General features: G+C 38.5%; 1 protein-coding gene and 1 pseudogene across 3 annotated transcripts in view; one reads left to right on the top strand and one right to left on the bottom strand.

The window, feature by feature from the left end:
- The window catches only part of LOC113616537 (DNA-directed RNA polymerase II subunit RPB2-like), a 150,914-nt gene that overhangs the window by 80,468 nt on the left and 44,901 nt on the right, over positions 1-25,545 (bottom strand). The window contains exon 6 of one of the 3 annotated variants that reach the window (XR_003431328.1): positions 22,062-25,297. The exons of the other annotated variants lie outside the window; for them this stretch is intronic. The gene's annotated coding sequence lies outside the window, so the exon portion shown is untranslated. Of the gene's footprint in view, positions 1-22,061; positions 25,298-25,545 lie in introns of those variants that run through there. 3 annotated transcript variants of the gene reach the window in all.
- Positions 4,655-5,087, top strand: LOC113616538 (ragulator complex protein LAMTOR2 pseudogene; annotated as a pseudogene).

Genomic DNA, 25,545 nt, shown 5'->3' with positions numbered 1-25,545 from the left:
AGTCTAAGAGACATCTGGGACAATATTAAGTGCACCAACATTCACATTAGGGGTCCCAGAAGGAGAAGAGAGAGACAAAAGGCCTGAGAAAATATTTGAAGAGATAATAATTGAAAATTTCCCTAACGTGGGAAAGGAAAAACTCACTCAAGTCCAGGAAGCCCTGAGAGTTACATACAGGATAAACCCAAGGAGGAACACTCTGAGATACATATTAATCAAACTGACAAAAATTAAAGACAAAGAGAAAATGTTAAAAGCAACAAGGGAAAAGCAACAAATAACATACAAGGGAATCCCCATAAGGTTATCAGCTGTTTTTTTCACCAGAAATTCTGCAGGCCAGAAGGGAGTGGCATGATACATTTAAAGTGATGAAAGGGAAAAACCTACAACCAAGAATGCTCTACCCAGCAAGGCTCTTGTTCAGATTTGACAGAGAAATCAAAAGCTCTACACGGCTAGAGAGACCGTGTGCTGCAACCACTGAGCCTGTGCACTCTAGAGCCCATGTGCGACAACTAGAGAGAAGCCCACACACCACAATGAAGAGCCCACATGCTGCAACGAAAGATCCCGCATGCCGCAACCAAGATCCCGCACGCCACAATTAAGACCCAACACAGCCAAATTAAAAAAAAAAAAAAAAGCTTTACAGACAAGCAAAAGCTAAGAGAATCCAGCACCACCAAACCAGCTTTACAACAAATGCTAAAGGAACTTCTCTAGATGAAAAAGAAAAGGCCACAACCAGAACCAAGAAAATCACCAATGACAAAGCTCACCAGTAAAGACAAACATATAGTAAAGGTAGGAAATCATCCATACACAAATATGAAGTCAAAACCAGGAATCATGAGGAGAGAAGAGTACGAATGCAGGATATTGGAAATGCATTTGCAATTAAGAGACCAGCAACTTAAAGCAATCGTATATATAAATACATATATAGACTGCTATATAAAAACCTCAAGATAACCACAGACCAAAAATCTACAATAGATACACATACAAAAAAGAAAAAGCAATCCAAACACAACTCTAAACATAGTCATCAAATCACAAGAGAAAAGAACAAAAGAGAGGGGAAAAAAAAGACCTACAAAAACAAATCCAAAACAATTAACAAAATGGTAATAAGAACATACATATCGATAATTACCTTAAATGTAAATGGATTAAATGCTCCAACCAAAAGACACTGACTGGCTGAATGGATACAAAAACAAGACCCATATATACCCTGCCTACAAGAGACCCACTTCAGATCTAGGGACACATACAGACTGAAAGTGAGGGGATGGAAAAAAGTATTCCATACAAATGGAAAGCAAAAGAAAGCTGGAGTAGCAATACTCATGTCAGAGAAAATAGACTTTAAAATAAAGACTGTTACAAGAGACAGAAGGGCACTACATAATGATCAAGGAATCAATCCAAGAAGAAGATATAACAATTGTAAATATATATGCACCCAACATAGGAGCACCTCAATATATAAAGCAAATGCTAACAGCCATAAAAGGAGAAATTGACAGTAACACAATAATAGTGGAGACTTTAACATCCCACTTACATCACTGGGCAGATCATCCAGACAAAAAATCAATAAGGAAACACAGGCCTTAAATGACACATTAGACCAGATGGACTTAATTAAAATTTATAGAGCATTCCATCTGAAAGCAGCAGAATACACATTCTTCTCAAGTGCACATGGAACATTCCCCAGGATAGAGCACATGCTGGTCCACAAAGGAAGCCTAAGTAAATTTAAGAAAACTGAAATCATATCAAGCATCTTTTCTGAACACAGTGCTATGAGATCAGAAATCAACTACAATAAAAAGAAACTGTAAAAAACACAAACTCAGGGAAGCTAAACCATATATTACTAAACAACCAATGGATCACTGAAGAAATCAGAGGAAATCAAAAAATACCTACAGATAAAACAAAAACACAAAGATTCAAAACCTGTGGGGCGCAGCAAAAGAAGTTCTAAGAGGGAAATTTATACCAACACAATGTTACCTCAGGAAACAAAAAAATCTCAAACAACCTAAACTTACACCTAAAGCAACTAAAGAAAGAACAAACAAAACCCAAAGATAGTAGAAGGAAAGAAATCATAAAGATCAGAGCAGAAATAAATGAAATAGAGACGAAAAAAACAATAGCAATCAATAAAACTAAAAGTTGTTTCTTTGAAAAGATAAACAAAATTGATAAGCCTTTAGCCAGACTCATCAAGAAAAAAAGGGAGAGGGCTCAATAAAATTAGAAATGAAAAAGGAGAAGTTACAACTAACACCACATAAATACAAAGGATCATAAGAGACTACTACAAGCAACTACAAGCCAATAAAATTGGCAACCTAGAAGACATGGACAATTTCTTAGAAAGGTATAATCTTCCAAGACTGAACCAGGAAGAAATAGAAAATATGAACAGACCAATCACAAGTACTGAAATTGAAACTGTGATTTAAAAACTTCCAGCAAACAAAAGTCCAGGGACCTCCCTGGTGGCGCAGCAGTTAAGAATCCGCCTGCCAATGTAGGAGACACAGGGTCAATCCCTGGTCTGGGAAGATCCCACATGCCGTGGAGCAACTAAGCCCGTGTGACATAACTACTGAAGCCCATGTGCCCTAGAGGCTGTGAACCACAACTACTGAGCCCATGCACCACAACTACTGAAGCCCACGTACTCTAGGGCCTGCATGCTGCAACTACTGAGCCTGCGTGCTGCAACTACTGAGCCTGCATGCTCCAACTACTGAAGCCCACATGCCTAGAGCCCGTGTTGTGCAACAAGAGAAGCCACTGCAATGAGAAGCCCACACACTGCAACAAAGAGCAGCCCAAATCTCTAGCTGCAACTAGGGAAAGGCTGTGTGCAGCAACAAAGACCCAATGCAGCACCCCCCCCAAAAAAAAGTCCAGGACTATATGGCTCCACAGACGAATTCTCTCAAACATTCAGAGGAGAGTTAACACCTATCCTTCTGAAGCTACAGTAAGTCCCCTACATATAAACCTTCAAGTTGCAAACTTTCAAAGATGCGAACATGCGTTCGCATGTCCAATCACATGAGTTAGTTCACGTATCTGGCGTACATTGTCACATGTGTGCATCCTCTACAAGTGGTGTGCTTTTGTGTACTTTACTGTACAGTACTGTATAGAGTACAGTAGTACAGTATCTTTATTTCAAGCCCAGGATGTCCAGAAGCAAGCGTAAAAGCAGCAATGATGTAGCTGGTATTGTACTGTACTTTTTGAGGTACTGTACTGTAAGATTAAAATTGTTTTCTTGGGACTTCCCTTCCACTGCGGAGGTGCAGTGGTTAAGAATATGCCTGCCAATGCAGGGGACATGGATTTGATCCCTGGTCTGGGAAGAACCCACATGCCATGAAGCAACTAAGCCTGTGCGCCACAACTACTGAGACTGCGCACCACAACTACTGAGCCCATGCTCCGCAACTACTGAAGCCCGCACGCTCTAGGGTCTGAGGGCCACAACTACCGAGCCCATGTGCTGCAACCACTGAAGCCTGCGCACCTAGAGCCTGTGTTCTGCAACAAGAGAAGCCACCGCAATGAGAAGCCCATGCACTGCTACGAAGACTAGCCCCCATTCACCGCAACTAGAGAAAGCCTGCGTGCAGCAACAAAGACCCAACACAGCCAAAAAAAAAATGTATTCTTTATTTTTTGTTTGTTTGTCTTTTATGCATTATTTGTGTGAAAAGTATTATAAACCTATTACAGTACAGTACTATATAGCCAAATGTGTTAATTGGGTACCTAGTCTAACTTTGTTGGACTTACGAATGAATTGGACTTATGAATGCACTCTCGGAACAGAACTCATTCATATGTAGGGGACTTACTGTATTCCAAAAAATTGAAGAGGAAGGAGTACTCCCAAACTCATTCTATGAGTCCACCATCACCCTGATACCAAACCCAGAGAAAAATACCACAAAAAAAGAAAATTACAGGCCAATATCACTGATGAACATAGAAGCACAAATTCTCAACAAAATACTAGAAAACCAATTCCAAGAATACATTAAAAGGATAATACACCAAAAAAAAAAAAACGAAAAGGATCATACACCATGATCAAGTGGGATTTATCTCAGGAATGCAAGGATTTTTCAATATCTGCAAATCAGTGTGATACACCACATTAACAAATTGAAGAATAAAAACCATATGATCATCTCAATAGATACAGAAAAAGCTTTTGACAAAATTCAACACACATTTATGATAAAAACTCTCTAGAAAGTGGGCATAAAGGGAACCTACCTCAACATAATACAGGCCATATATGCTAAACCCACAGCTCACATCATACTCAATAGTGAAAAGCTGAAAGCATTTCCTCTAAGATCAGGAACAAGACAAGGTGTCCACTCTCATCACTTTTATTCGACATAGCTTTGGAAGTCCTAGCCATGGCAATCAGAGAAGAAAAAGAAATAAAATGAATCCCAACTGGAAAACAAGAAGTAAAACTGTCACTCTTTATAGATGACATGATACTATACATAGAAGATCATAAAGATGCTAAGGGCGTTCCGGAGCAGGGCAGCTGGACTATGGGAAGCGGCAGGCAGAGGGCAGGAAACTCCCCCAGTAGGAAACTCGGGGATCTGGGTGCAAAAGCCCAGGGATAGGAGCCGCAGGCATGCTGCGTCTCAAGGCTTTGACCCAGGTGCTAAGCCAGGCCAACACTGGAGGCATCCAGAGCACCCTGCTGCTGAATAACGAGGGATCTCTGTTGGCCTACTCCGGTTACGGGGATACAGACGCCCGGGTCACCGCTGCCATCACCAGTAACATCTGGGCGGCCTACGACCAGAATGGGAACCAAGCGTTTAATGAAGACAATCTCAAATTCATCCTCATGGACTGCATGGAGGGCCGGGTAGCCATCACTCGAGTGGCCAACCTTCCACTGTGCATGTATGCCAAGGAGACTGTTGGCTTCGGAATGCTCGAGGCCAAGACCCAGGCCTTGGTGCAGTACCTGAAGGAGCCTCTCACCCAAGTAGCAGCATCATAATGGATGTTGGTGGAAGCAGGGGTTCAGAAAAGAGAGATGACCATTTGGAGGGGCAGGGCCTCCTGGGGAAGCCTTCCTGGATGTGGAGGGTTGGGGGGACTTTGTTCTTCCCAAGAATAAACTTCGACTCCTGTCTTGAAAAAAAAAAAAGATGCTACCAGAAAACTACTAGAGCTCATGAATGAATTCACTAAAGTTGCAGAATACAAAGTTAATACACAGAAATCTCTTGCATTTCTATACACTAACAACAAAGGACCAGAAACAGAAATTAAGGAAACAATCCCATTTACCATTGCATCAAAAGAATAAAATACCTAGGAATAAACCTGCCTAAGGAGGCAAAAGACCTGTACTCTGAAAGCTATAAGATGCTGATGAAAGAAAGTGAAGGCAACACAAACAGATGGAAAGAGGTACCATGTTCTTGAATTGGAAGAATCAGTATTGTCAAAATGACTATGCTATCCAAGGCAATCTCCAGATTCAATGCAATCCCTATCAAATTACCAATGGCATTTTTCACAGGACTAGAACAAAAAATTTTACAATTTGTATGGAAACACAAAAGACCCCGAATAGCCAAAGCAATCCTGAGAAAGAAAAATGGAGCTGGAGAAATCAGGCTCCATGGCCTCAGACTATACTACAAAGTTACAGTAATTAAAACAGTATGGTATTGGCACAAAAATAGAAATATAGACTAATAGAACAGGATAGAAAGCCCAGAAATAAACCCATGCACCTACGGTTAATTAACCTATGACAAAGGAGGCAAGAATATACAATGGAGAAAAGACAGTCTCTTCAATAATGGTGCTGGGAAAACTGGACAGTTACATGAAAAAGAATGAAATTAGAACATTCTCTAACACCATAAACAAAAATAACCTCAAAATGGATTAAAGACCTAAATGTAAGACTGGATACTATAAAACTCTTAGAGGAAAACATAGGCAGAATACTCTTTGACATGAAATACAACAATATCTTTTTGGATCCAACTCCTAGAGTAATGAAAATAAAAACAAAAATTTTAAAATGGGAAATAATTAATCTTAAAAGCTTTTGCACAGCAGAGGAAGCCATAAACAAAACAAAAAAACAACCCACAGAATGGGAGAAAATATTTGCAAACGAAGCGACCAACTGGGGATTAATCTCCAAAATACACAAACAGATCATGCAGCTCAATATCAAAAAAACAAACAACCCAATCCAAAATGGGCAGAATATCTAAATAGACATTTCTCCAAAGAAGATATACAGATGGCCAAAAAGCCCATGGAAAGGTGCTCAACATCACTAATTATTAAGAGAAATGCAAATCAAAACCTCAATGAGGTATCACCTCACACCAGTTAGAATGGCCATCATCAAAACGTCTATAGGGACTTCCCTGGTGGTCCACTGGTTAAGACTCTGTGCTCCCAATGCAAGGGGCCTGGGTTCTATCCTTGGTCAGGGAACTAGATCCCGCATGTCTCAACTAAAGATCCATCATGCCACAACAAAGATCCCGCATGTCACAGCTAAGACCTGGCTCAGCCAAGTAAATAAATAAATAATAAAATTTAAAAAAAAAGTCTATAAACAATAAATGCTGGAGAGGGGGCTTCCCTGGTGGCGCAGTGGTTGAGAGTCTGCCTGCCGATGCAGGGGACACAGGTTCGTGCCCCAGTCCGGGAGAATCCCGCGTGCCGCGGAGCGGCTGGGCCCGTGAGCCATGGCCGCTGAGCCTGTGCGTCCAGAGCCTGTGCTCCGCAATGGGAGAGGCCACAGCAGTGAGAGGCCCGTGTACCGCAAAAAGAAAAAAAAAAAAAAAAATGCTGGAGAGGGTGTGGAGAAAAGGGAACCCTCCTACACTATTGGTGGGAATGTAAATTGGTACAACTAATATGGAGAACAGTATGGAGGTGCCTTAAAAAAAGAATTACCACATGATCCAGCAATCCCACTCCTGGACATATATCTGGAGAAAACCATAATTTGAAAAGATACATGCACCCCAGTGTTCATTAGAGCACTATTTATAATAGCCAAGACATGGAAGCAACCTAAGTGTCCACCGACAGACGAATGGATAAAGAAGATGTGGTACATATATACAATGGAATATTACTCAGCCACAGAAAAGAACAAAATAATGCCATCTGCAGCAACATGGATGGACCTAGAGATTATCATACTAAGTGAAATAAGTAAGACAGAGAGAGACAAATATCATATGATATTATATGTGGAATCTAAAACAAATGATACAAGTGAACTTATTTACAAAACAGAAACAGACGCATAGACTTCAAAAACAAACTTATGGGGCTTCCCTGGTGGCGCAGTGGTTGAGAATCTGCCTGCCAATGCAGGGGATACGGGTTCGAGCCCTGGTCTGGGAAGATCCCACATGCCGTGGAACAACTGGGCCCGTGAGCCACAACTACTGAGCCTGCGCATCTGGAGCCTGTGCTCCGCAACAAGAGAGGCCGCGACAGTGAGAGGCCCACGCACCGCGATGAAGAGTGGCCCCCGCTTGCCACAACTAGAGAAAGCCCTCGCACAGAAACGAAGACCCAACACAGCCAAAAATAAATAAATTAAAAAAAAAAAAAAAACCCAAACTTATGGTTACCAAAGGGGAAAGGTGGGAGAGGGATAAATTAGGAGTTTGGGATTAACATATATGCACTACTATATATAAAATGGGTAATCAACAAGGACCTACTGTATAGCACAGGGAACTCTATTCAATATTCTGTAATAAACTATATGGGAAAAGAATCTGAAAAAGAATGGATATATGTAATGTATAATTGAATCATTTTGCTGTACACCTGAGACTAACAGAACATTGTAAATCAACTATACACCAATATAAAATAAAAATTAAACAAAAAAGAATATATTTAGTAGTTAAACTCTGTGGAATATTAAGTGTGGAATATTAAGTGTTCTTTTAAAGTCAGAGGGCATGTTCAGGTAACCTACGCACCCTGCACTATTAGTTGGAAAAGAGGTCTTAATAACTCCATCTGGTAGAATGCTCAGTAATAAGTGTATTACACCTGATACCCTTAGTGTAAAACACCTAACCAGCTCATGTGACCATGACTTCTACTCCAGGTATGCTGCTTTGTATTTCAGGGGTCCATTCTCTGACCTCAGTCTTAAGTGAGTTACCTAGGTCTTTCTTCTCAGAGTGATTCTTTGGGGATAGTTCCCTGTGCCCTAGGGTTAGGGAAAAAAAAATAGCTGAGTTGGGCTTTCACCCTCGATTTAGCTTTAAAAATGATTAATTGTCACCCTGTAAAGAATCTAATGTATAATGACATGGGTCTTTTTAATACAAATAGTGGGGCAGTTTCAATACGGCAGGTAGTGTTTCAATATGGTGGCCCAGGGCAGGTCACCCCAAAATGTGCCTCAATGGCATGTTAATTATTGTGAATTAAAGTTGCTTAAGAAAGAGCCAGCAAGAGAGACACTTTGACCATCCTCTCTGTCTCCCTGAAAGCAGGAAAATAATCTCATATGAAAGATGCACTCCCTGCATCTGAAAGGTAGAAGGGACACCCTTAATCGCCAGAGACAGGGAATTCAGAGCTGAAAAGCCTGTAAAAACAAACCTTGTTACGTCTTTAATTTACTTCCCTAAGCCAAAACTCTGTATAGATTCTTCACTAATTAACTACCCAAAGTCTAAATTTCTTTGTCTTGTCAATTCCTCACAAATGTATTGTTTCTTTGTCTAAAAAGAATAAAAGCTGCCTGCTTTGGTTACTTATTAGGTCCCATTTCTATGAGACCTCTGTGCACATAAATAAAAGTTTTTCTTTTTCTCCTGTTAATCTGTCTTGTGTCCATTTTATTATTAGTCCAGCTACAAGAACTCAAGAGGGTAGAGGGGGAAATTTATTCAACCTGACAGTTGGTGAGCCAGGCAGGAGCCTGGCTGGAACCTGCTTCCCGCCCTGAGGCTACTGCAGATGAGAGATCCTGAGACATCTGATAAAGACCAGCAGAAGGTAAGATTTCTTACCACCTCAGCTTCCTGGATCTCTGTCTGCAAGGTCTGGTGGAAGGGAAAGTGGCGAGAGTTCCTTACTCCCTCTCTAAATTTAGATTAGCAGGAGAAAATATTTTTGAGCTAGTTCCTTGTACTTAGCAACTCTTGGGAATTCTTTTCTTCCCAGAGATGGTCACTGTTTTTCTTCGTCTCTGTCTGTTGTATTGTTTGCCATAAGGAGGAAGAACCATAGGGCAGAATGCAGGCATAGGTCCTTCCTATAAGCCTGCTGTTTGAGCCACCCTCATAAACTGGTGAGTTAATGTTTCTCACCAGACCTGCATCTACTTAAACAAACTTTGCTGTGGATCTTCCATATAAACCCACATAAAGTTTGTCCTTCCACCTTGCTTTATGTCCTGAGATCTCAGTTTTGTGTCCAGTGAGAATATTCTCTCTGGTCCCAGCCATTTGGAAGGTGCATCTGGTGGCCAGTTGAATAGACTTGGGTTTTGAAACAGAAAGTCAGCACTCTGGCCATACCAGCTCTCAGGAGAGTTTGTCTTAATGGGCTGTTGTCTCAACCTTCATTGCCTTACTTTCTTAGACTAACTATGGGAGTGAACTTTCTTGATCATGTGAGGGCTATATACTCTTGTGAGATACTTCTTTCATCTTTGGTTAAGCCATAAAAAAGGCTTATTGGTTTGAGTCTGTATTTGAAATTAATACAAGATCCTACTCATCAATGGCCAGAAAAAGGATCCTTTAAGTTGGCTATATTTAAGAGGAAAAAAATTTTGAAAGCTCTCATCATAAATAACTTATATTGATACTTATGGGAGGATCAAATTGAAAGGAAAAAAAAGTATAATGGTGAGCTTTAGGTAGGCCCTTATAAAAATGAAAAAACAGAAATTAGACCTAAAAGTAAGATGCAACATAAATTCCCCTTCTAAAAAAAATCGCCCATCTCCTCTATAATTCCCCAGTGCCTCCTGCAAATAATCAGGAAGTAAATCAGCTGGAAGCCAATATTCAAGGGTTTAATAGAAACAACTTTCTTTGTCTTGCAAAACTCTACAAAATGAGAAATGCAACTGTAGAAACAAGTCAAGTTCCACTTGCCTTTACCAATTCCCAGTCCTTACCTATTCCTCTCAAAATGTTTTCTAGATATTATAAAAGATCAGGATATTGGAGCAAAACTGTCCTGTACTTTAAAAATTATTTTAAAATAATAATTACCCTAAGACTTATAATAAATATATATATATATATAAAATAATAGATAAATATACTCCAGAACTCCTAGGAGAAAACCTAACATTTTCTTTGGCCCTAAAAGCTATAAATCTTATCATGTCTTTGAAATGTAAACACAGCCCACATTGCCTGAGACTGAGCCTGGATTAGCTGAATTGGTAAAACCTGAAACCAAAAAAAAAGGGAAAGAGGCCTTTTAAAACACAAACTGCTAAAAGGATCTCTTGCCCAAACTCTAGTAAATCACATCCCTTCTGCAATTATTTGTCAAGGGCAAATACAGATCTTAAGTCTTCTCCACAAATAATAAAAGATGTTAGCCATCTGAGCAAGTAAACTTAATTTATTTCAACTTTATTTATAAACTAGTGACTTTTCTATTGTACCTGCTCATGACTAAAGTTTTAAAATGAAAACTAAGAGATCTCTGGTTGTGTATATGTCTATATGGGTACATTATAGATATTTTTCTACCTCTAGATGGTATTGCCAAAATTAATTTGTAGAAGAGCTCCACTTAATTGGCCTAAACAAACAAGCACTTACATTAAAATTCTCAAAAATATAATAAGAACCCCAAATTTTTTCAAGTTCTAGGATAATCTTTGATAAATAAAAGCTAATTTTAGGCTTTTTGGTTTAATTAATATAGGTATGTCTTCAGAGTTATAAGCATTAAATATAATGCATATAAAAAATTCTGTTCTACCTAGTTTTGCTAGTCAAATGGGCTTATGTTGTCTCTGTTGCAAATTCTGCCAGCAAAAAAAAAAAACGAAAGAAAACCTTAATGAATAGCTGCTTTAATGACTCATTAAATTTTCATAAGTAAACTAAGTGTGATTGTTAAAAACAAATGAATTAAATAGATGTAAATTAGATAAGAATTTTTAGCTGAGGCTTTTAATGATAATTGTTTTATTATGTGTCTATTTTTCTAAATTCTTTGGTAATTTAATTTACAACCTTAGACTTTTGCTAAGTTAAATTAAATGATGGGAATTCATTGGGTGTCTATATCATTTCCAAATAAGATAAAATACAGAAACATTAATTGCTAAACAAGTTTAAGTTTACCTACTTTTGATGTGTTATGTTTGGGTCTGTTAGTAGATATAGCTTGTGCTTTATTGAAATACTGTGCTATGAAGTGGCATATATTTCTAGAAATTATGAAATGTATTTACGTTTGCCAAGCCGCAAAATGTTAATACAGTTCACAATTTACTTCTTTATTTCCCCCCGAAATTAAGATTTCAAAGGATTAAGAATTCTAATTAATATACATAGTTAAAGGTACCAGAAATAAAAAAAGAAGTATTATGTGTTTTGGGCTAGAAAAAAGGTAAAGAGGTGCTTTTGTTAAGGAAAGAGAAAGCAATTTTTTCCTAAGGCTGGCTATTTCTAAATGGGAAAGAAAACAAGGGACAAATAAAATGAACATAGAAAATTATAAAAGGTTTATGAAAAAAAGAATCTTTAGGAATTTTATGTGTGATCAGGACTGGCTAAGACTGAAATGAATTTAATTAAGTAAATGAGTTTTAATATCAAAAGTAAACTGGTGCAAAATTAAAATTTGGTATGTATCTCTGTTAAAAGGACAAAGTTTTCTCAGATTATTGGTCTAGTCTTAATAAGAAATTGTAAGAAAAAGAGTTTTCTTTACCTTTAATCTGTCTAGAAAAACAGATTCTATGTTTTGTCTTTATCAGATTTTTGATCACTTAGAAGACACACACACACACAAATCTAAGTCTTTTCAATATTAAAAGAACTAAGGCTTTTTACAACTATTTACTTTCTGTATATGCCAGGGATGTCTTTGTCACTTTGATTAAATGGGCAGCTCAGTATTCTTTCACAGTGACCTATGATCCTATTTGACCAAGTGTTTTAAAAACATTTGATATTTTTGACAAACTGCACAAAAAAACAAATTCTAAATGAAGTCTTATTGAACTGGAAATAATTTTGGGGTTTTCCAGAGGGCCCCTGGAACACCTCAAAAATTTATTTTCTCTCCTTATAAAAGAGATACTAAATTAATTAGGCTTATTTTGTATGTTAAATTACATAGGAAGCATTGTCAAGTAAATGATGATAAACCTTCTTAGGTCATATTGTATGGGTAAATGTTATTAACATAAATGTTCTAGAAAATAACTGAAAATCCTAAGCTTTGGATATGTCCTAGTATGTTAGCCATAATTCTAGTTGTTATCTTAAAATAATATGTGTCTCAGAGATAACTAAATTTCTTTATCAGTTCCATTATAATGAATCAGATCTTCAATAATGGACATTTTAAAGTCTTATCATCTACACACAGTTACTGTTTTACTCACATGCTTTTACAGAAGCTTTCTGCAAATGTGTTTTATCTTGAGGGGAATTCATGGAAAGCAATCTAACAACTATTCTAGAATATAAGTTTCTGATGACTTTCAAATCATACCTGGGTAAGAATTTACAGAACCCTAATGGAGAAACTGATGGCTTCAAAAAATTTCTAACAAAAGATCAAGTGGAGCAAGAATTAACTATGGGACCAAATAAACTGAGGAAGATAATTATAATTTTTTATGATTTATTAAAATTTGAAACATTGATGATTTAAAAATTTTTTTGTTTCTCCAGATTTAAGGAGACTTTTTTCTCTTTTCTCTTAAGCTGTGACTTAGAACAATTTGGTCCATTATAGGTTTCTAAGCAGCATTGGAACATTTATCTTTTTCTCTCTATTGGATCCCTCCAGAATTCAGAAACTCTCAGTGAGTACTCTTATTTTCTTGGCAATATAGTTATTTGCATAAGTTCAGTAAGAATCTGTTTTTCTTACAACAAAACACAATTGGAAACATTGATTATATAATATTATCAACGCTTTGACTGGAATGTCATATTGGAGAGAGACATGCATAGACTTAGATATGACCAGACAGCTTTGAGAAACTAAGGTTGACTTTATGTAGCCAATAAAGCCTCTTGGAAAAACAGCCTAGTACCTTACTTTCAGGGTTCCCAGCAGTCTTACCAGGTGAATAGGAAGGGTCATTTCCTGGCAGACCCAGGAAATAGTTTATTTTGAGGACCTCGTGAAGAAAGGAATTCACCCAAATCTATACCTATTGCAGGCAAAGTCTGTTGGTGAATGTTTGGCTTGGCTTCTTAGCCTTGAGAGGCTATTAAAAATTCAATCTGAGGGACTTCCTTGGTGGTCCAGTGGTTAAGGCTTTGCCTTCCAATGCAAGGGGTGTGGGTTTGATCCCTGGTCAGGGAGCTAAGATCCCACATGCTGCACGGCCAAAAACAAAAAACAAAAACAGAAGCAATATTGTAACAAATTCAATAAAGACTTTAAAAATTGTCCACATCAAAAAAATCTTAAAAAAAAAAAAATTCAATCTGAGATTCCTCATAAAAAGTTCCAGCAAAGCAGATTTAAAATAGTCCATATGCTCAATCACTATTCTTGCTGTACTTATGTAAACAACCAGGCCAAGGTTATTGAATCTAGACTTATTTTGCAAACAAATTAGTCTAATTTGGCTATCTTTGGTAAAAACTGGGGGTAATTGCAGAGAGAAAATTATGTTTCAGCAGAAACTATAATACACACTTGTAGACACCAAATTCTAGTTCTGTTCATTGTCTTTGAGGGTTTTGTTATTTACCTGTAAACTAGACTATATCCTGAATTCTTCAAGTTTCCTCCTATATCAGGCTATTACTCTCCAAACTATCCTTTCCAAATTTGTCCTATTATTTTTTTATCTGAAATCACTGAAAACTAAAACTGCCCTTTTTTTATGAAGCCCTACAAACTGAAGCTAGACAATTTGAAATAAACTTCAAAAGCTCATATTTAAACAATCTTTGTGCCTGTTGCTGTATAAGCAACTCAGAAAGTTTACCTGAACACCTGATGACATCATCAGAGACATTTCAAATTGCAAAAGATGCTGTGACCCTGACATCTAGAAATCATAACTGACTGACCCCTGGGCTCAGAAACTGGTTTATAATCTGCTCCAATCATTAACCTCTGTTTTTCCTTTGTTTCCATAGACATGCCTCTTATTTATTTTTTTAAATTAAATTATTTATTTATTTATTTTGGGGCTTTTCTCTAGTTGCAGCAAGCGGGGGCTACTCTTCATTGCAGTGCATGGGCTTCTCACTGCAGTGGCTTCTCTTGTTGGGGATCATGGTCTCTAGGTGCACAGGCTTCAGTAGTTGTGGCACGAGGGCTCAGTAGTTGTGGCTTGTGGGCTTCAGAGTGCAGGCTCAGTAGTTGTTGCGCATGGGCTCAGTTGCTCTGCAGCATGTGGAATCTTCCCAGACCAGGGCTCGAACCTGTGTCCCCTGCATTGGCAGGCAGATTCTTAACTACTGCACCACCAGGGAAGTTCCGACATGCCTCTTATTAAATGCCTGATTGCTTGCAGCATAGGCCTAACTTTGGGATGCCACCTGCATCACCTGAAATGAGCTTAACTCATCTGACTTACTGTCAAGTCTAAGAGACTGGTTTAGTGGGATGGAACACTCTATCAGCTTGACTTTTAATATGTGAGATTGCCAAGGAAGTTTTAGAAGAGGGAACTGTTGAGGCCCAGGGCAAGCCACCCCAAAATATGCCTCAATGCCATATTAATTATTTTGAATTAAATTTACTTAAGAAAGAGCCGATGCAAGAGTTACACTTTGACCCTTCTCTCTGTCTCCCTGAGAGGAGGAAATAAATCATATGAAAGATGCATTCCCTGCTTCTTGAGGTAGAAGGACACTCTTATCACCAAACATAGGGAATTCAGAGCTGAAAAGCCTGTATAAACAAACCTTGTTACTTCTTTAATTTACTACCCCAAGCCAAAGCTCTCTTTAGATTCTTTACTAATTAAGCTCGCAGAGCCTAAGTTTCTTTGTCAATTCCTCACAAATTTACTGTTTCTTTGTCTAAAATGTATAAAATCTGCCTGCTTTTGTCAATTAGGTCCCATTTCTATGAGAACTCCGTGCGCAAGAATGAAAATTTCTTTTTCTCCTGTTAATCTGTCTTGTGTCCATTTTATTTTTAGTCCAGCCACAAGAACTCAAGATGGGTACAGGGGGAAATTTAATAATAAATGTTTTTATGGTTGCTCGATTTGCAGGGACGATGGTCATGATATTAAGGTAATCCGAAGTGGACCATGCTGATAGACCAGAAAGGAAATTGGAGAAACCACCTTCAACTGCACACTAGATGAACTTCATTTTTCCCTTTTCCTCTTTTCCTATGTTTCTATGCATGAGATTTTTTAACCCATATTTTCTGAGATGAGTTGTGTAAGTGGTCAGTAACTGATAAAACAACAACAAAATCCTTGTTTTTTGGCTTTTGTCCCTGAGTTAAGCTTATTGCCCAGGTGACCTATGTATTGCTTTATTTGGTTGGAATAAAATCAGCATTGTATTCAATTACCACTGTTCCCTGTCGAATATCCATTCTCACTCAGCAGCCTCATGTGGCTCTTTTCTTCTCAGGCAAATGTGAATTTCACTAAGGAAGTAGAGTCATTTTTGAGAGGGCAAGGTTTATTCTCCTTCCCCATTTCCTTAAATCTTGGATATATAATGTATGTGTAACTGGTACAGTGTTCTGCACAGAGCAAATAATGTGAGACACTGGAGCTGACTTTAGCCAGAGCTGGTAGAGTCCAAGAATCATGCAGGTAAAAATACAAGATTCCATGTCTCTTTTCAATACAATTTTACTCCAGGGTTAATGCAGAAATTTGCCTTTTCCCTTCTTTTAGAACACTGATTCTCAACCCTGGGTGATTTTCCCCCAGGGGACATTTGCGACTATGTCTGGAAACATCTTTGGTGTCACAAGTTGAAAGGTGGGTGCTCCTGACATATAGCGGGTAGAAGTCAGGGATGCTGCCAAAGACATCCAGCTCCCAACAACCAAGAAATTTTCAGTCCAAAATGTCAGTAGTGCTGAGGTTGAGACATTCTGTCTTAGAATTTGATGTAACATAAAGAATACACAGAGGGACTTCCCTAGTGGTCCAGTGGCTAAGACTCTGTGCTCCCAACGCAGGGGGCCCAGATTTGATTCCTGGTCAGGGAACGAGATCCCACATGCTGCAACTGAAAGATCCCGCATGCTGCAACTAAAGATCCTGCATGCCACAACTAAGACCTGGCTCAGTCAAATAAATAAATAAAATATTAAAAAAAAAAAAAAAGAACAGACATAGCAATAACAAAAGTGACCTAAGTTTAATTTAGAAAGATAGTGTTTTCCAGATAGAGGATTTTGAGTCAAGTCCTGGATTTAAGTGCATTCCAGGGCTAGGAAACTGTGAGACCGTGAGGCAAGAGGTGGCTGGGAGAGTGTGTAGTGAAAAGAACATGGCTTTGGGGGATGGGCTAAATGTGAATTTGAATTCTGATTCCAAGACTTACTTGAGCTTCTGTTTTCTTATCTGGAAAAGGGGGATAATGCTCAACCCATGGAGCTGCTGTGAGGAAACTGCTCAGCACAGCACTTGGCACATGGAAACCACTGAAATAGTAGCTACTGTTACTTAAGTACCCCTCTTAAGGAGGAAGAAACTGAGGCCTGCAGAGGCAAACCAACTTGCCCAAGGTTATAGAATACATGCAAAACAGTCTGGACTAGAAGCCTGGTCTCCAAATTCCCAGACCTCTGTTCTTAAATGGAATAGAGGCAATGAAGTGGGAAGTTGTATAACATAAATGTGCCACAATTACATTATGTCCTGTAGTTATTTTTGGCTTAAAAGTTTTATAAAAGTGGTATATGATTTTCAGAAAGTTAAAAAAACTACACAGAGGGCTTCCCTGGTGGTGCAGTGGTTAAGACTCCGCCTGCCAATGCAGGGGACACGGGTTTGAGCCCTGGTCTGGGAAGATCCCACATACTGTGGAGCAGCTAAGCCCGCGTGCCACAGCTTCTCAACCCTGCGAGTCTAGAGCCCATGCTCCGCAACAAGAAAAGCCACCGCAATGAGAAGCCTGTGCACTGCAATGAAGAATAGCCCCCACTCGCCTCAACCAGAGAAAGCCCATGCAGAGCAACGAAGACCCAACGCAGCCAAAAATAAATAAATAAATTTATTTTTAAAAATATATACAGAAATATATTTAAAAAATGAAAGTCTTTCCCATACTAGCCTCCAGAGGTAACCAATATTAACCTTTTGGAACACAGTCTCCGTAAGTATGTGGTGTATATAAAATCACACACAGAAACACACCCCTGCCCTATAAACTTGCTTCTCTCCTTATATTTGTTTTTTACGTCAATATATGTAGTTTGTTCTTTTTAAAAGCTACACTTAAAAGTATTTTATTGTGCCATAAGTTACCCAGCTCTATTGATCTGTAGTCAGATATTAGGAGTCTCGTGGCTGAAACTGGAAGAATCCCAATTCAAACTAGCCTTAGGTAAGGAGGAAATTGGCCCATTTAGTCATATTTGCAGAAGAGTGGGGGGACGGGGCAGGGGCGCGTTAGCCTCAGAGGGTGCCTGGGACCAGGGCCTCTAACCCATCAGGACTCCCTGTCTCTTCGTGTCTCATCTCTGTTTATTTCAGCATAAACAGCTTCCTTCATAGACTAGCTTTACCCCCTGTGTGGGAGGCAGAATTGGCGGCTCCAGATCATATCCTAGCAGCTTCCTGACCTGACAGGAGATGACTCTTTTGTAACAGCTCCAGGTGAAAAAGTCTGCCTGAGTCACAGCCCCACTGCCTCACTACCTGAAAAGAGAATGACCCTTTTCTGGGCCAAGACAAATCGGTTCACGCTGGATCACACACCCACCCTTCAGGCCAATTGCTGTAGTCACAGGAAGTACGGTGATATGTGATTGGTTCAGCTGAGATGAGCACTTGGGTGCAATGTTCCCAGAGGGAAAAATTCAAGAAGACAAAATATCAGTAGATGTTAACTATAGGCTGCTTACAGTTTTTAATGATTATAAAACTATTTCAGAGAATATCCTTATAAATACATTCTTGGCACTTGAATGTATATATGTATATATACACATGATGAAAATAACTTAAAAATATTTAGAAGAAAATTATGCTCATGTAGCATACACTAGTCACCTGTTTTGCCCAGCAGCTCTTCCTTCTTCTGCTCCAAAAAAGCACTGTTTCTGCTTCCCACTCTCCTTCTCCACTCCACTCCAGACTTCTGGCTGAATGGAGCTGCCGCCTTCTTACAAGATCCTGTATCCCTGACCCTGGTGATAGGTTGAAGGGTGAGCACCTGGTCCAAATTAGACCGGTCATGACCAGTAATAATTTCCCCTACCCTGGTCACAGAGGTTGGTCTGCAGTGGGTTTCTGACCATTCAGAGTCCTCCCTCAGAGAAGAGCCCTTTTCCTTTTAGGTGGTGGGATTGAGAGTCTTTGTCACTGAAAGCTGCTGGAAGCCATGATCCCTCACTACAAAGAAAGACTGCAGTAGGAGAGCATGAGGCCAATATGCCATGGGGAGCAGAAACCCGAGACCCAGAGAGTCTTGGTGGAGCTCAGCATTCCGGTTCCAGGCCGTAGGGTCCCTGGGGCGCCCCAGTTGTCTACCCTGCCACGGTTTATGCTTAGTTGGTCAGCTTTTCCTTTGATTCTGTGAACTGGCATGCTGTCCATTCAATATCCCCCACAACACATTTTTTGTTTGTTTTTAGCAGTTTAAGTTGGGTTTTCATCACATAAACTCGGCTACTAATAAATTCAAGCAATTCAGAAATGTGTGAGGTGAAAGAGTTTCCCTGTTCTAGTCCCATTCTCCTCTCCTAAGTAAACAATCATTGCCTACTACAGTGAGCTTGGAAGACTTTTATGCTCAGGAAAAAACTGATAAAATGGTATTTCAAAAAGAAACTCATTTGTGTAAACTTGTATTATAAGGATTTTATTGCAGTACTGCTTTTATGACACTGAACTATCAATACTTCTGTGTTTTCTGTACAAACTTCTATTATAAAACATATACATAATCTACAGATTCAATGCAATCCCTATCAAACTACCACTGGCATTTTTCACAGAACTAGAACAAAAAGTTTCACAATCTGTATGGAAACACAAAAGACCCCGAATAGCCAAAGCAATCTTCAGAACAAAAAACAGAGCTGGAGGAATCAGGCTCCCTGACTTCAGACTACACTACAAAGCTACAGTAATCAAGGCAGTATGGTACCGGCACAAAAACAGAAATATAGATCAATGGAATAGGATAGAAAGCCCAGAGATTAACCCACGCACATATGGTCACCTTATCTTTGATAAAGGAGGCAGGAGTGTACAGGGGAGAAAGGACAGCCTCTTCAATAAGTGGTGCTGGGAAAACTGGACAGGTACATGTAAAAGTATGAAATTAGATCACTCCCTAATACCATACACAAAAATAGGCTCAAAATGGATGAAAGACCTAAATGTAAGACCAGAAACTATCAAACTCTTAGAGGAAAACATAGGCAGAACACTCTATGACATAAATCACAGCAAGATCCTTTTTGACCCACCTCCTAGAGAAATGGAAATAAAAACAAAAATAAACAAATGGGACCTAATGAAACTTGAAAGCTTTTGCACAGCAAAGGAAACCATAAACAAGACCAAAAGACAACCCTCAGAATGGGAGAAAATATTTGTAAATGAAGCAATTGACAAAGGATTAATCTCCAAAATTTATAAGCAGCTCATACAGCTCAATAACAAAGAAACAAACAACCCAATCCAAAAATGGGCAGAAGACCTAAATAGACATTTCTCCAAAGAAGATATACAGACTGACAACAAACACATGAAAGAATGCTCAACATCATTAATCATTAGAGAAATGCAAATCAAAACTACAATGAGATATCATCTCACACCAGTCAGAATGGCCATCATCAAAAAATCTAGAAAGAATAAATGCTGGAGAGGGTGTGGAGAAAAGGGAACCCTCTTGCACTGCTGGTGGGAATGTGAATTGGTACAGCCACTATGGAGAACAGTATGGAGGTTCCTTAAAAATCTACAAATAGAACTACCATATGAGCCAGCAATCCCACTACTGGGCCTATACCCTGAGAAAACCATAATTCAAAAAGAGTCATGTACCAAAATATTCATTGAAGCTCTATTTACAATAGCCGGAGATGGAAACAACCTAAGTGTCCATCATTGGATGAATGGATAAAGAAGATGTGGCACATATATACAATGGAATATTACTCAGCCATAAAAAGAAACAAAACTGAGCTATTTGTAATGAGGTGGGTAGACCTAGAGTCTGTCATACAGAGTGAAGTAAGTCAGAAAGAGAAAGACAAATACCATAAGCTAACACATATATATAGAATTTAAGAAAAAAAAATGTCATGAAGAACCTTGGGGTAAGACAGGAATAAAGACACAGACCTACTAGAGAATGGACTTGAGGATATGGGGAGGGGGAAGGGTAAGCTGTGACAAAGCGAGAGAGAGTCATGGACATAAATACACTACCAAATGTAAGGTAGATAGCTAGTGGGAAGCAGCCGCATAGCACAGGGAGATCAGCTCGGTGCTTTGTGACCGCCTGGAGGGGTGGGATAGGGAGGGTGGGAGGGAGGGAGACGCAAGAGAGAAGAGATATGGGAACATATGTATATGTATAACTGATTCACTTTGTTATAAAGCAGAAACCCACACACCATTGTAAAGCAATTATACTCCAATAAAGATGTAAAAATATATATACATATATATACACATATATATTCTGTAAACTTGTTCTCCCTTGTTTGTTTTCATGTTAATATATGTAGCTTCCTCCTTTTAAGAGCTACATAGCATTTCATTATATCATTGTGTCATAATTTATCTAGTTTTTATTGATCTATATTTGGATTGTTTATGAGAACTCCCTTGGTTGAAAGTTGAAAATCCCAACTGAAACTAGTCTAAGCTAAAGAGAGAATTGTGTAATTGGATCCTGGATATAGCAGAGTGACTAAGTACGTGAGCTCAAAGTCAGGTATCTGTGTTCATTAAGCAAGTTACAATTTGACCCAGTTTCCTCACCTGGAAAGTGAGGATGATAATAGTAGTTATTTCATAGGGTTGTTGTGAGATGTAAATAAGATATATGTAAGGAGCTCAGAACACCTGAAATGTTGGCTATATTATACAAAACTATACTTTTAAGAAAAAACCCCGCTGTTTTTTGGCTTTATCCCTGATCCTATAACAATATATCATGATATTTTCCTAAGTCTGTACTTCATTTTATTTTTATTTATTTATTTATTTGCAGTACGCGGGCCTCTTACTGTTGTGGCCTCTCCCGTTGCGGAGCACAGGCTCCGGATGCGCAGGCTCAGCGGCCATGGCTCACGGGCCCAGCCGCTCTGCGGGATGTGGGATCTTGCCGGACCAGGGCACGAACCTGTGTCCCCTGCATCGGCAGGCAGACTCTCAACCACTGCGCCACCAGGGAAGCCCTGTACTTCATTTTAAAGAGAACAGTATTGTATTCTATTATATGGACATACAATTACCTATTATGCAATACTCTAGTGATGGACATTTCAGTTACTTTTCATTTTCCACCATCACAGATAATGTTGCACATATATGTGTGTGTGTGTATATATATATATATATATATATATATATATCCTTTTTTATTTGTGCAAGCACTCTGTAGGATAAATTCAAAAGACTGGAATCACTTAGTTAGAAGATAAAAAAATTTAAAATATTGAAAGAAACTGCAAAATTTCTTTCTGAAAAGGTTGTGCCTAATTACATACTCCCTGTGGTGAACTAGTGCCTAGTCTTTTCATTTTGTGCAATGGAAGCAGTGCTGCCCAAATATGCTCACTCAGAGTTGTACTGAAAACTCAGATTTATATCCATACTTTGTTGAAGAAGTCTCTTTTTTTACCCTCTTAAAAAGGTTCTCATTATAAAAGTGGTATGTAATCATTAGAGTCATCCAAAGTAAGTGGAGAAAAGAATAGCCCACCAGTCCATGGAGAGTTCTGAAATAGAAGATCCCAGAGGACAGAGTTCTCGCCAGTCCTGCTCATCATGGTTTCTTCAGTGCCTGGGACAATGCCTAGCATAGTGCATATTTGTTGATTAAAGGAAGAAAAAAATAGCCCAGGAGGCTTCACAAAATAATAACAAAACCACTAACCTCCCTGAATTCCTTCCTTCCCCCGCAAACTGGCAAACAAATACACAACCCACACACCACAAAGGAAACAAGGTTCTGACTCTCGGCCAACAGTGAACTGCAATTTTTTCCTTCATTACTCTGAAAAAGGGACTGAATGTCCAGATGATCTTGAACAAACTCTTGGAGCATATCTCAAACTTGGTTTAGGTCTTTTGTTAAGTATCCAGTTTATATCTGATTATTCCCTCAATTATGCCATGAACATTTGTGGATATCTATTATGTACTGAGCACTGGGTCTACAGTGAGGAATGAAACATAGCCCTGTTCATGCAGAGCCTATAGGATCATACTCTTAAGTTTCTCTGAAAAGCAAACAACTCTCACTTCTGGAAACTAAAAACCTGATGTCTGCTATAGACTATAAATTCCATGAGGCTAGAACACTTACCTGTCATCTTCTCTACTATATTCCTAGCTTGACGTACAGCAGGTGTTTAATATCTATTTGTGGGCTGGCTAGCTTAAGTCAGTTCTGTTGGCTTCTGTATTCTATGGCCAGATTTAGGAAGGTAAGAGTATTCTGAACAGCAGGAGAGTCTGAAATTCAGGCGGTAAAGCAGGTTGCAACAGTCAGAAAGAAATCACTCTCATTCAACCTCCAGGGACAGCCACTTCCTCACCAGGTGCGGGACGTGGCTCACCTGGCCATGAGTCTTGACATTAAGTGATCTACATCCTAGTTTATTGGAATATTTGATCAACAGTATTTATTTTTAAGAAAGCACTATTTATTTATCTTTTTTTTAAGGTATAAAGTTATTTTGATACACTGGGTTTGGTTTTGTTTTTCTTGGCTAAACCAAACACTTTTTCTGTCTGTGAAGCCCAAGTATGAAATACATATTCCTAGAGTTTGAACTAGTACAGACTGAAGTATAACTGGACCAATGTCCTTTACAGATGTGTAAACTGAGGAGCAACTGGGTTGAGAGTTGCCCAAAATGGCATTGTCTCTCTGGATCTGATCAGTAGACATCAAGTTGGTAATTACCGCTAATCACTGGTTCAGCATTAGCTTTCAGTTTTGTAATTTCCTCTTCTCCCTTTAGAAATTGGCAAGGATGGCAGAAAGCTGGAGTAGATAGATGAGAGGTAAAACTAACAAATTTCCTTGGAGCATGAGGAATTCTTTCCAATAGTCTCTATCACAGTGAAGGTGTTCAACTGAGATGGTAAGAGAAACCACAGGCCAGGAGGATTAGAGCTGTGAACCTGACACAGGTACTTGTGGCCTTGGTTGGCTTTCTGCATCCTCAGCTCTGATGAACTGCAGCTTGAGAAACGTGGGCCCCATCTTTTGCTCTGCCTTCACATGCCCTAGAGTAGAGCACCCTATGTTACTACTTTTATAAAAAGCTGGTGAAGTAGATCTCTCTGGACCCTTCAGATCATCTCCATAGATGAGTCTAAAATGCAAATCCCACTAAAATATATGGGATAAATATTTTCCACCATGAATTAGATTTGAATATTACATATTTCAAAGAATAAAAGTAGATTTAAAACGCAGAGCACCAAAAATAGGGCACCGATTAATCATGTTAACATATAGAAATGTATAGTAACAGTGATCAGAGGCCTTGAGGTATTATACTTATTTAATATTCAGCAGACTTTTTTGTGAAATTAAGTTTATACAGTATTAATTTGTATGTATGCATAGTAATGGCCATTTGCAATCACCAATAACTGGATCATTTAAATGACCAAAGTACATAATTCCCCATAATTCTGTAAAGGCTGTCTTTACATAAGGAAGTTCTGTTTTTTTCTGTGTTGAAAGTGGTAATATGTTAATATACATTTTTTTAAAGTGATACACAAGAAGTAGGTGGACTGTGGAATTTCTTCCTATAGAAAAAAGTTAAAGTGATCTGTGGATCAAAAAGATTGAGAACTCTTGTTACAGGGCTCCTTTCCCCTGTTGCTCCCCAAACCCCCAATCGGGATTGATCCTGACCCACACTGAAATATTCTCTTAGTCACAGGGTCTCAAAGGAAAATAAAGGATCAGATAAAGAAGCTAAAGATATGTTTAACTTCCTCCCAGCTCATTCCTGTTCTTGTCCACAGACTGTCTCTGACACCATCCCCCATATTTATATTATATTGTATACACAACTAGATGACACAGACAAGATATAGAAGGAAAGTAATTTAGAGACACAAACGACTCATTCTTATCTCCTCCTATAATGCCCAGATCCAAGCCTTTGTTTCTACATTCTCCATAGTTGGGGGAAGCGACATATCTACATGACATTTAGAAATATGACCAATCACATCTGAAAGCACATCTGAAATCACATCTGAAGCATTTGCCAATGACTGGATCATTTACACTGCTAAATTACCATAACTCTCACAGGCTATCTTTAGAGCAAGGAGTTTCATTCTTCTGTCTTGAAATTGAGATAATATTCAATTTAATGTGTCTAATAATTGCATTCACTATAGTAATCTTAATCCATAGAACTGAAATTACAGGCAAAGTTTATGAAGTTCTATGATCTAAAATGCCACCCTTTACATTTTAAATTTTGTGAAAAAAAAAGGCAACTGTTTCTTAGTACTCTAGCATATTCAAAAGTTGATTTTCTTATTGTAGAGATCATGTTTATACATTTATGATAAAATTAGATTCCATAGTTCTGTGGCTTTTTTTTCTGTCTCCAAGTAAAATCAGGTTTCCTTATATGGAGAAATAAAAAAATTAAGGAGGAAATACATCAAAAATTAACAAAATTAAATAATTTTACACAAATTTTTCTTCAAGGAGTATATACTACTTTTATAATTATGATAAAATATGCCTTTTAAAAATTCATTTTCTTAAAAGAAGGAAGAAATATTACATATTAAAAAGCCATGAGATGAAAGGAAATTTTATTTGAACCAACAAATCTAAGGGCCAGAAAGAGCCCACCAATAATCTTTTA

This window comes from Aethalodelphis obliquidens, unplaced genomic scaffold (assembly GCF_003676395.1).
Source record: "Aethalodelphis obliquidens isolate GAN/ISIS:26980383/991018 unplaced genomic scaffold, ASM367639v1 scaffold149, whole genome shotgun sequence".
Taxonomy (NCBI): Eukaryota; Metazoa; Chordata; class Mammalia; order Artiodactyla; family Delphinidae; genus Aethalodelphis; species Aethalodelphis obliquidens.
This window is presented reverse-complemented; position numbering and strand designations above follow the sequence as displayed.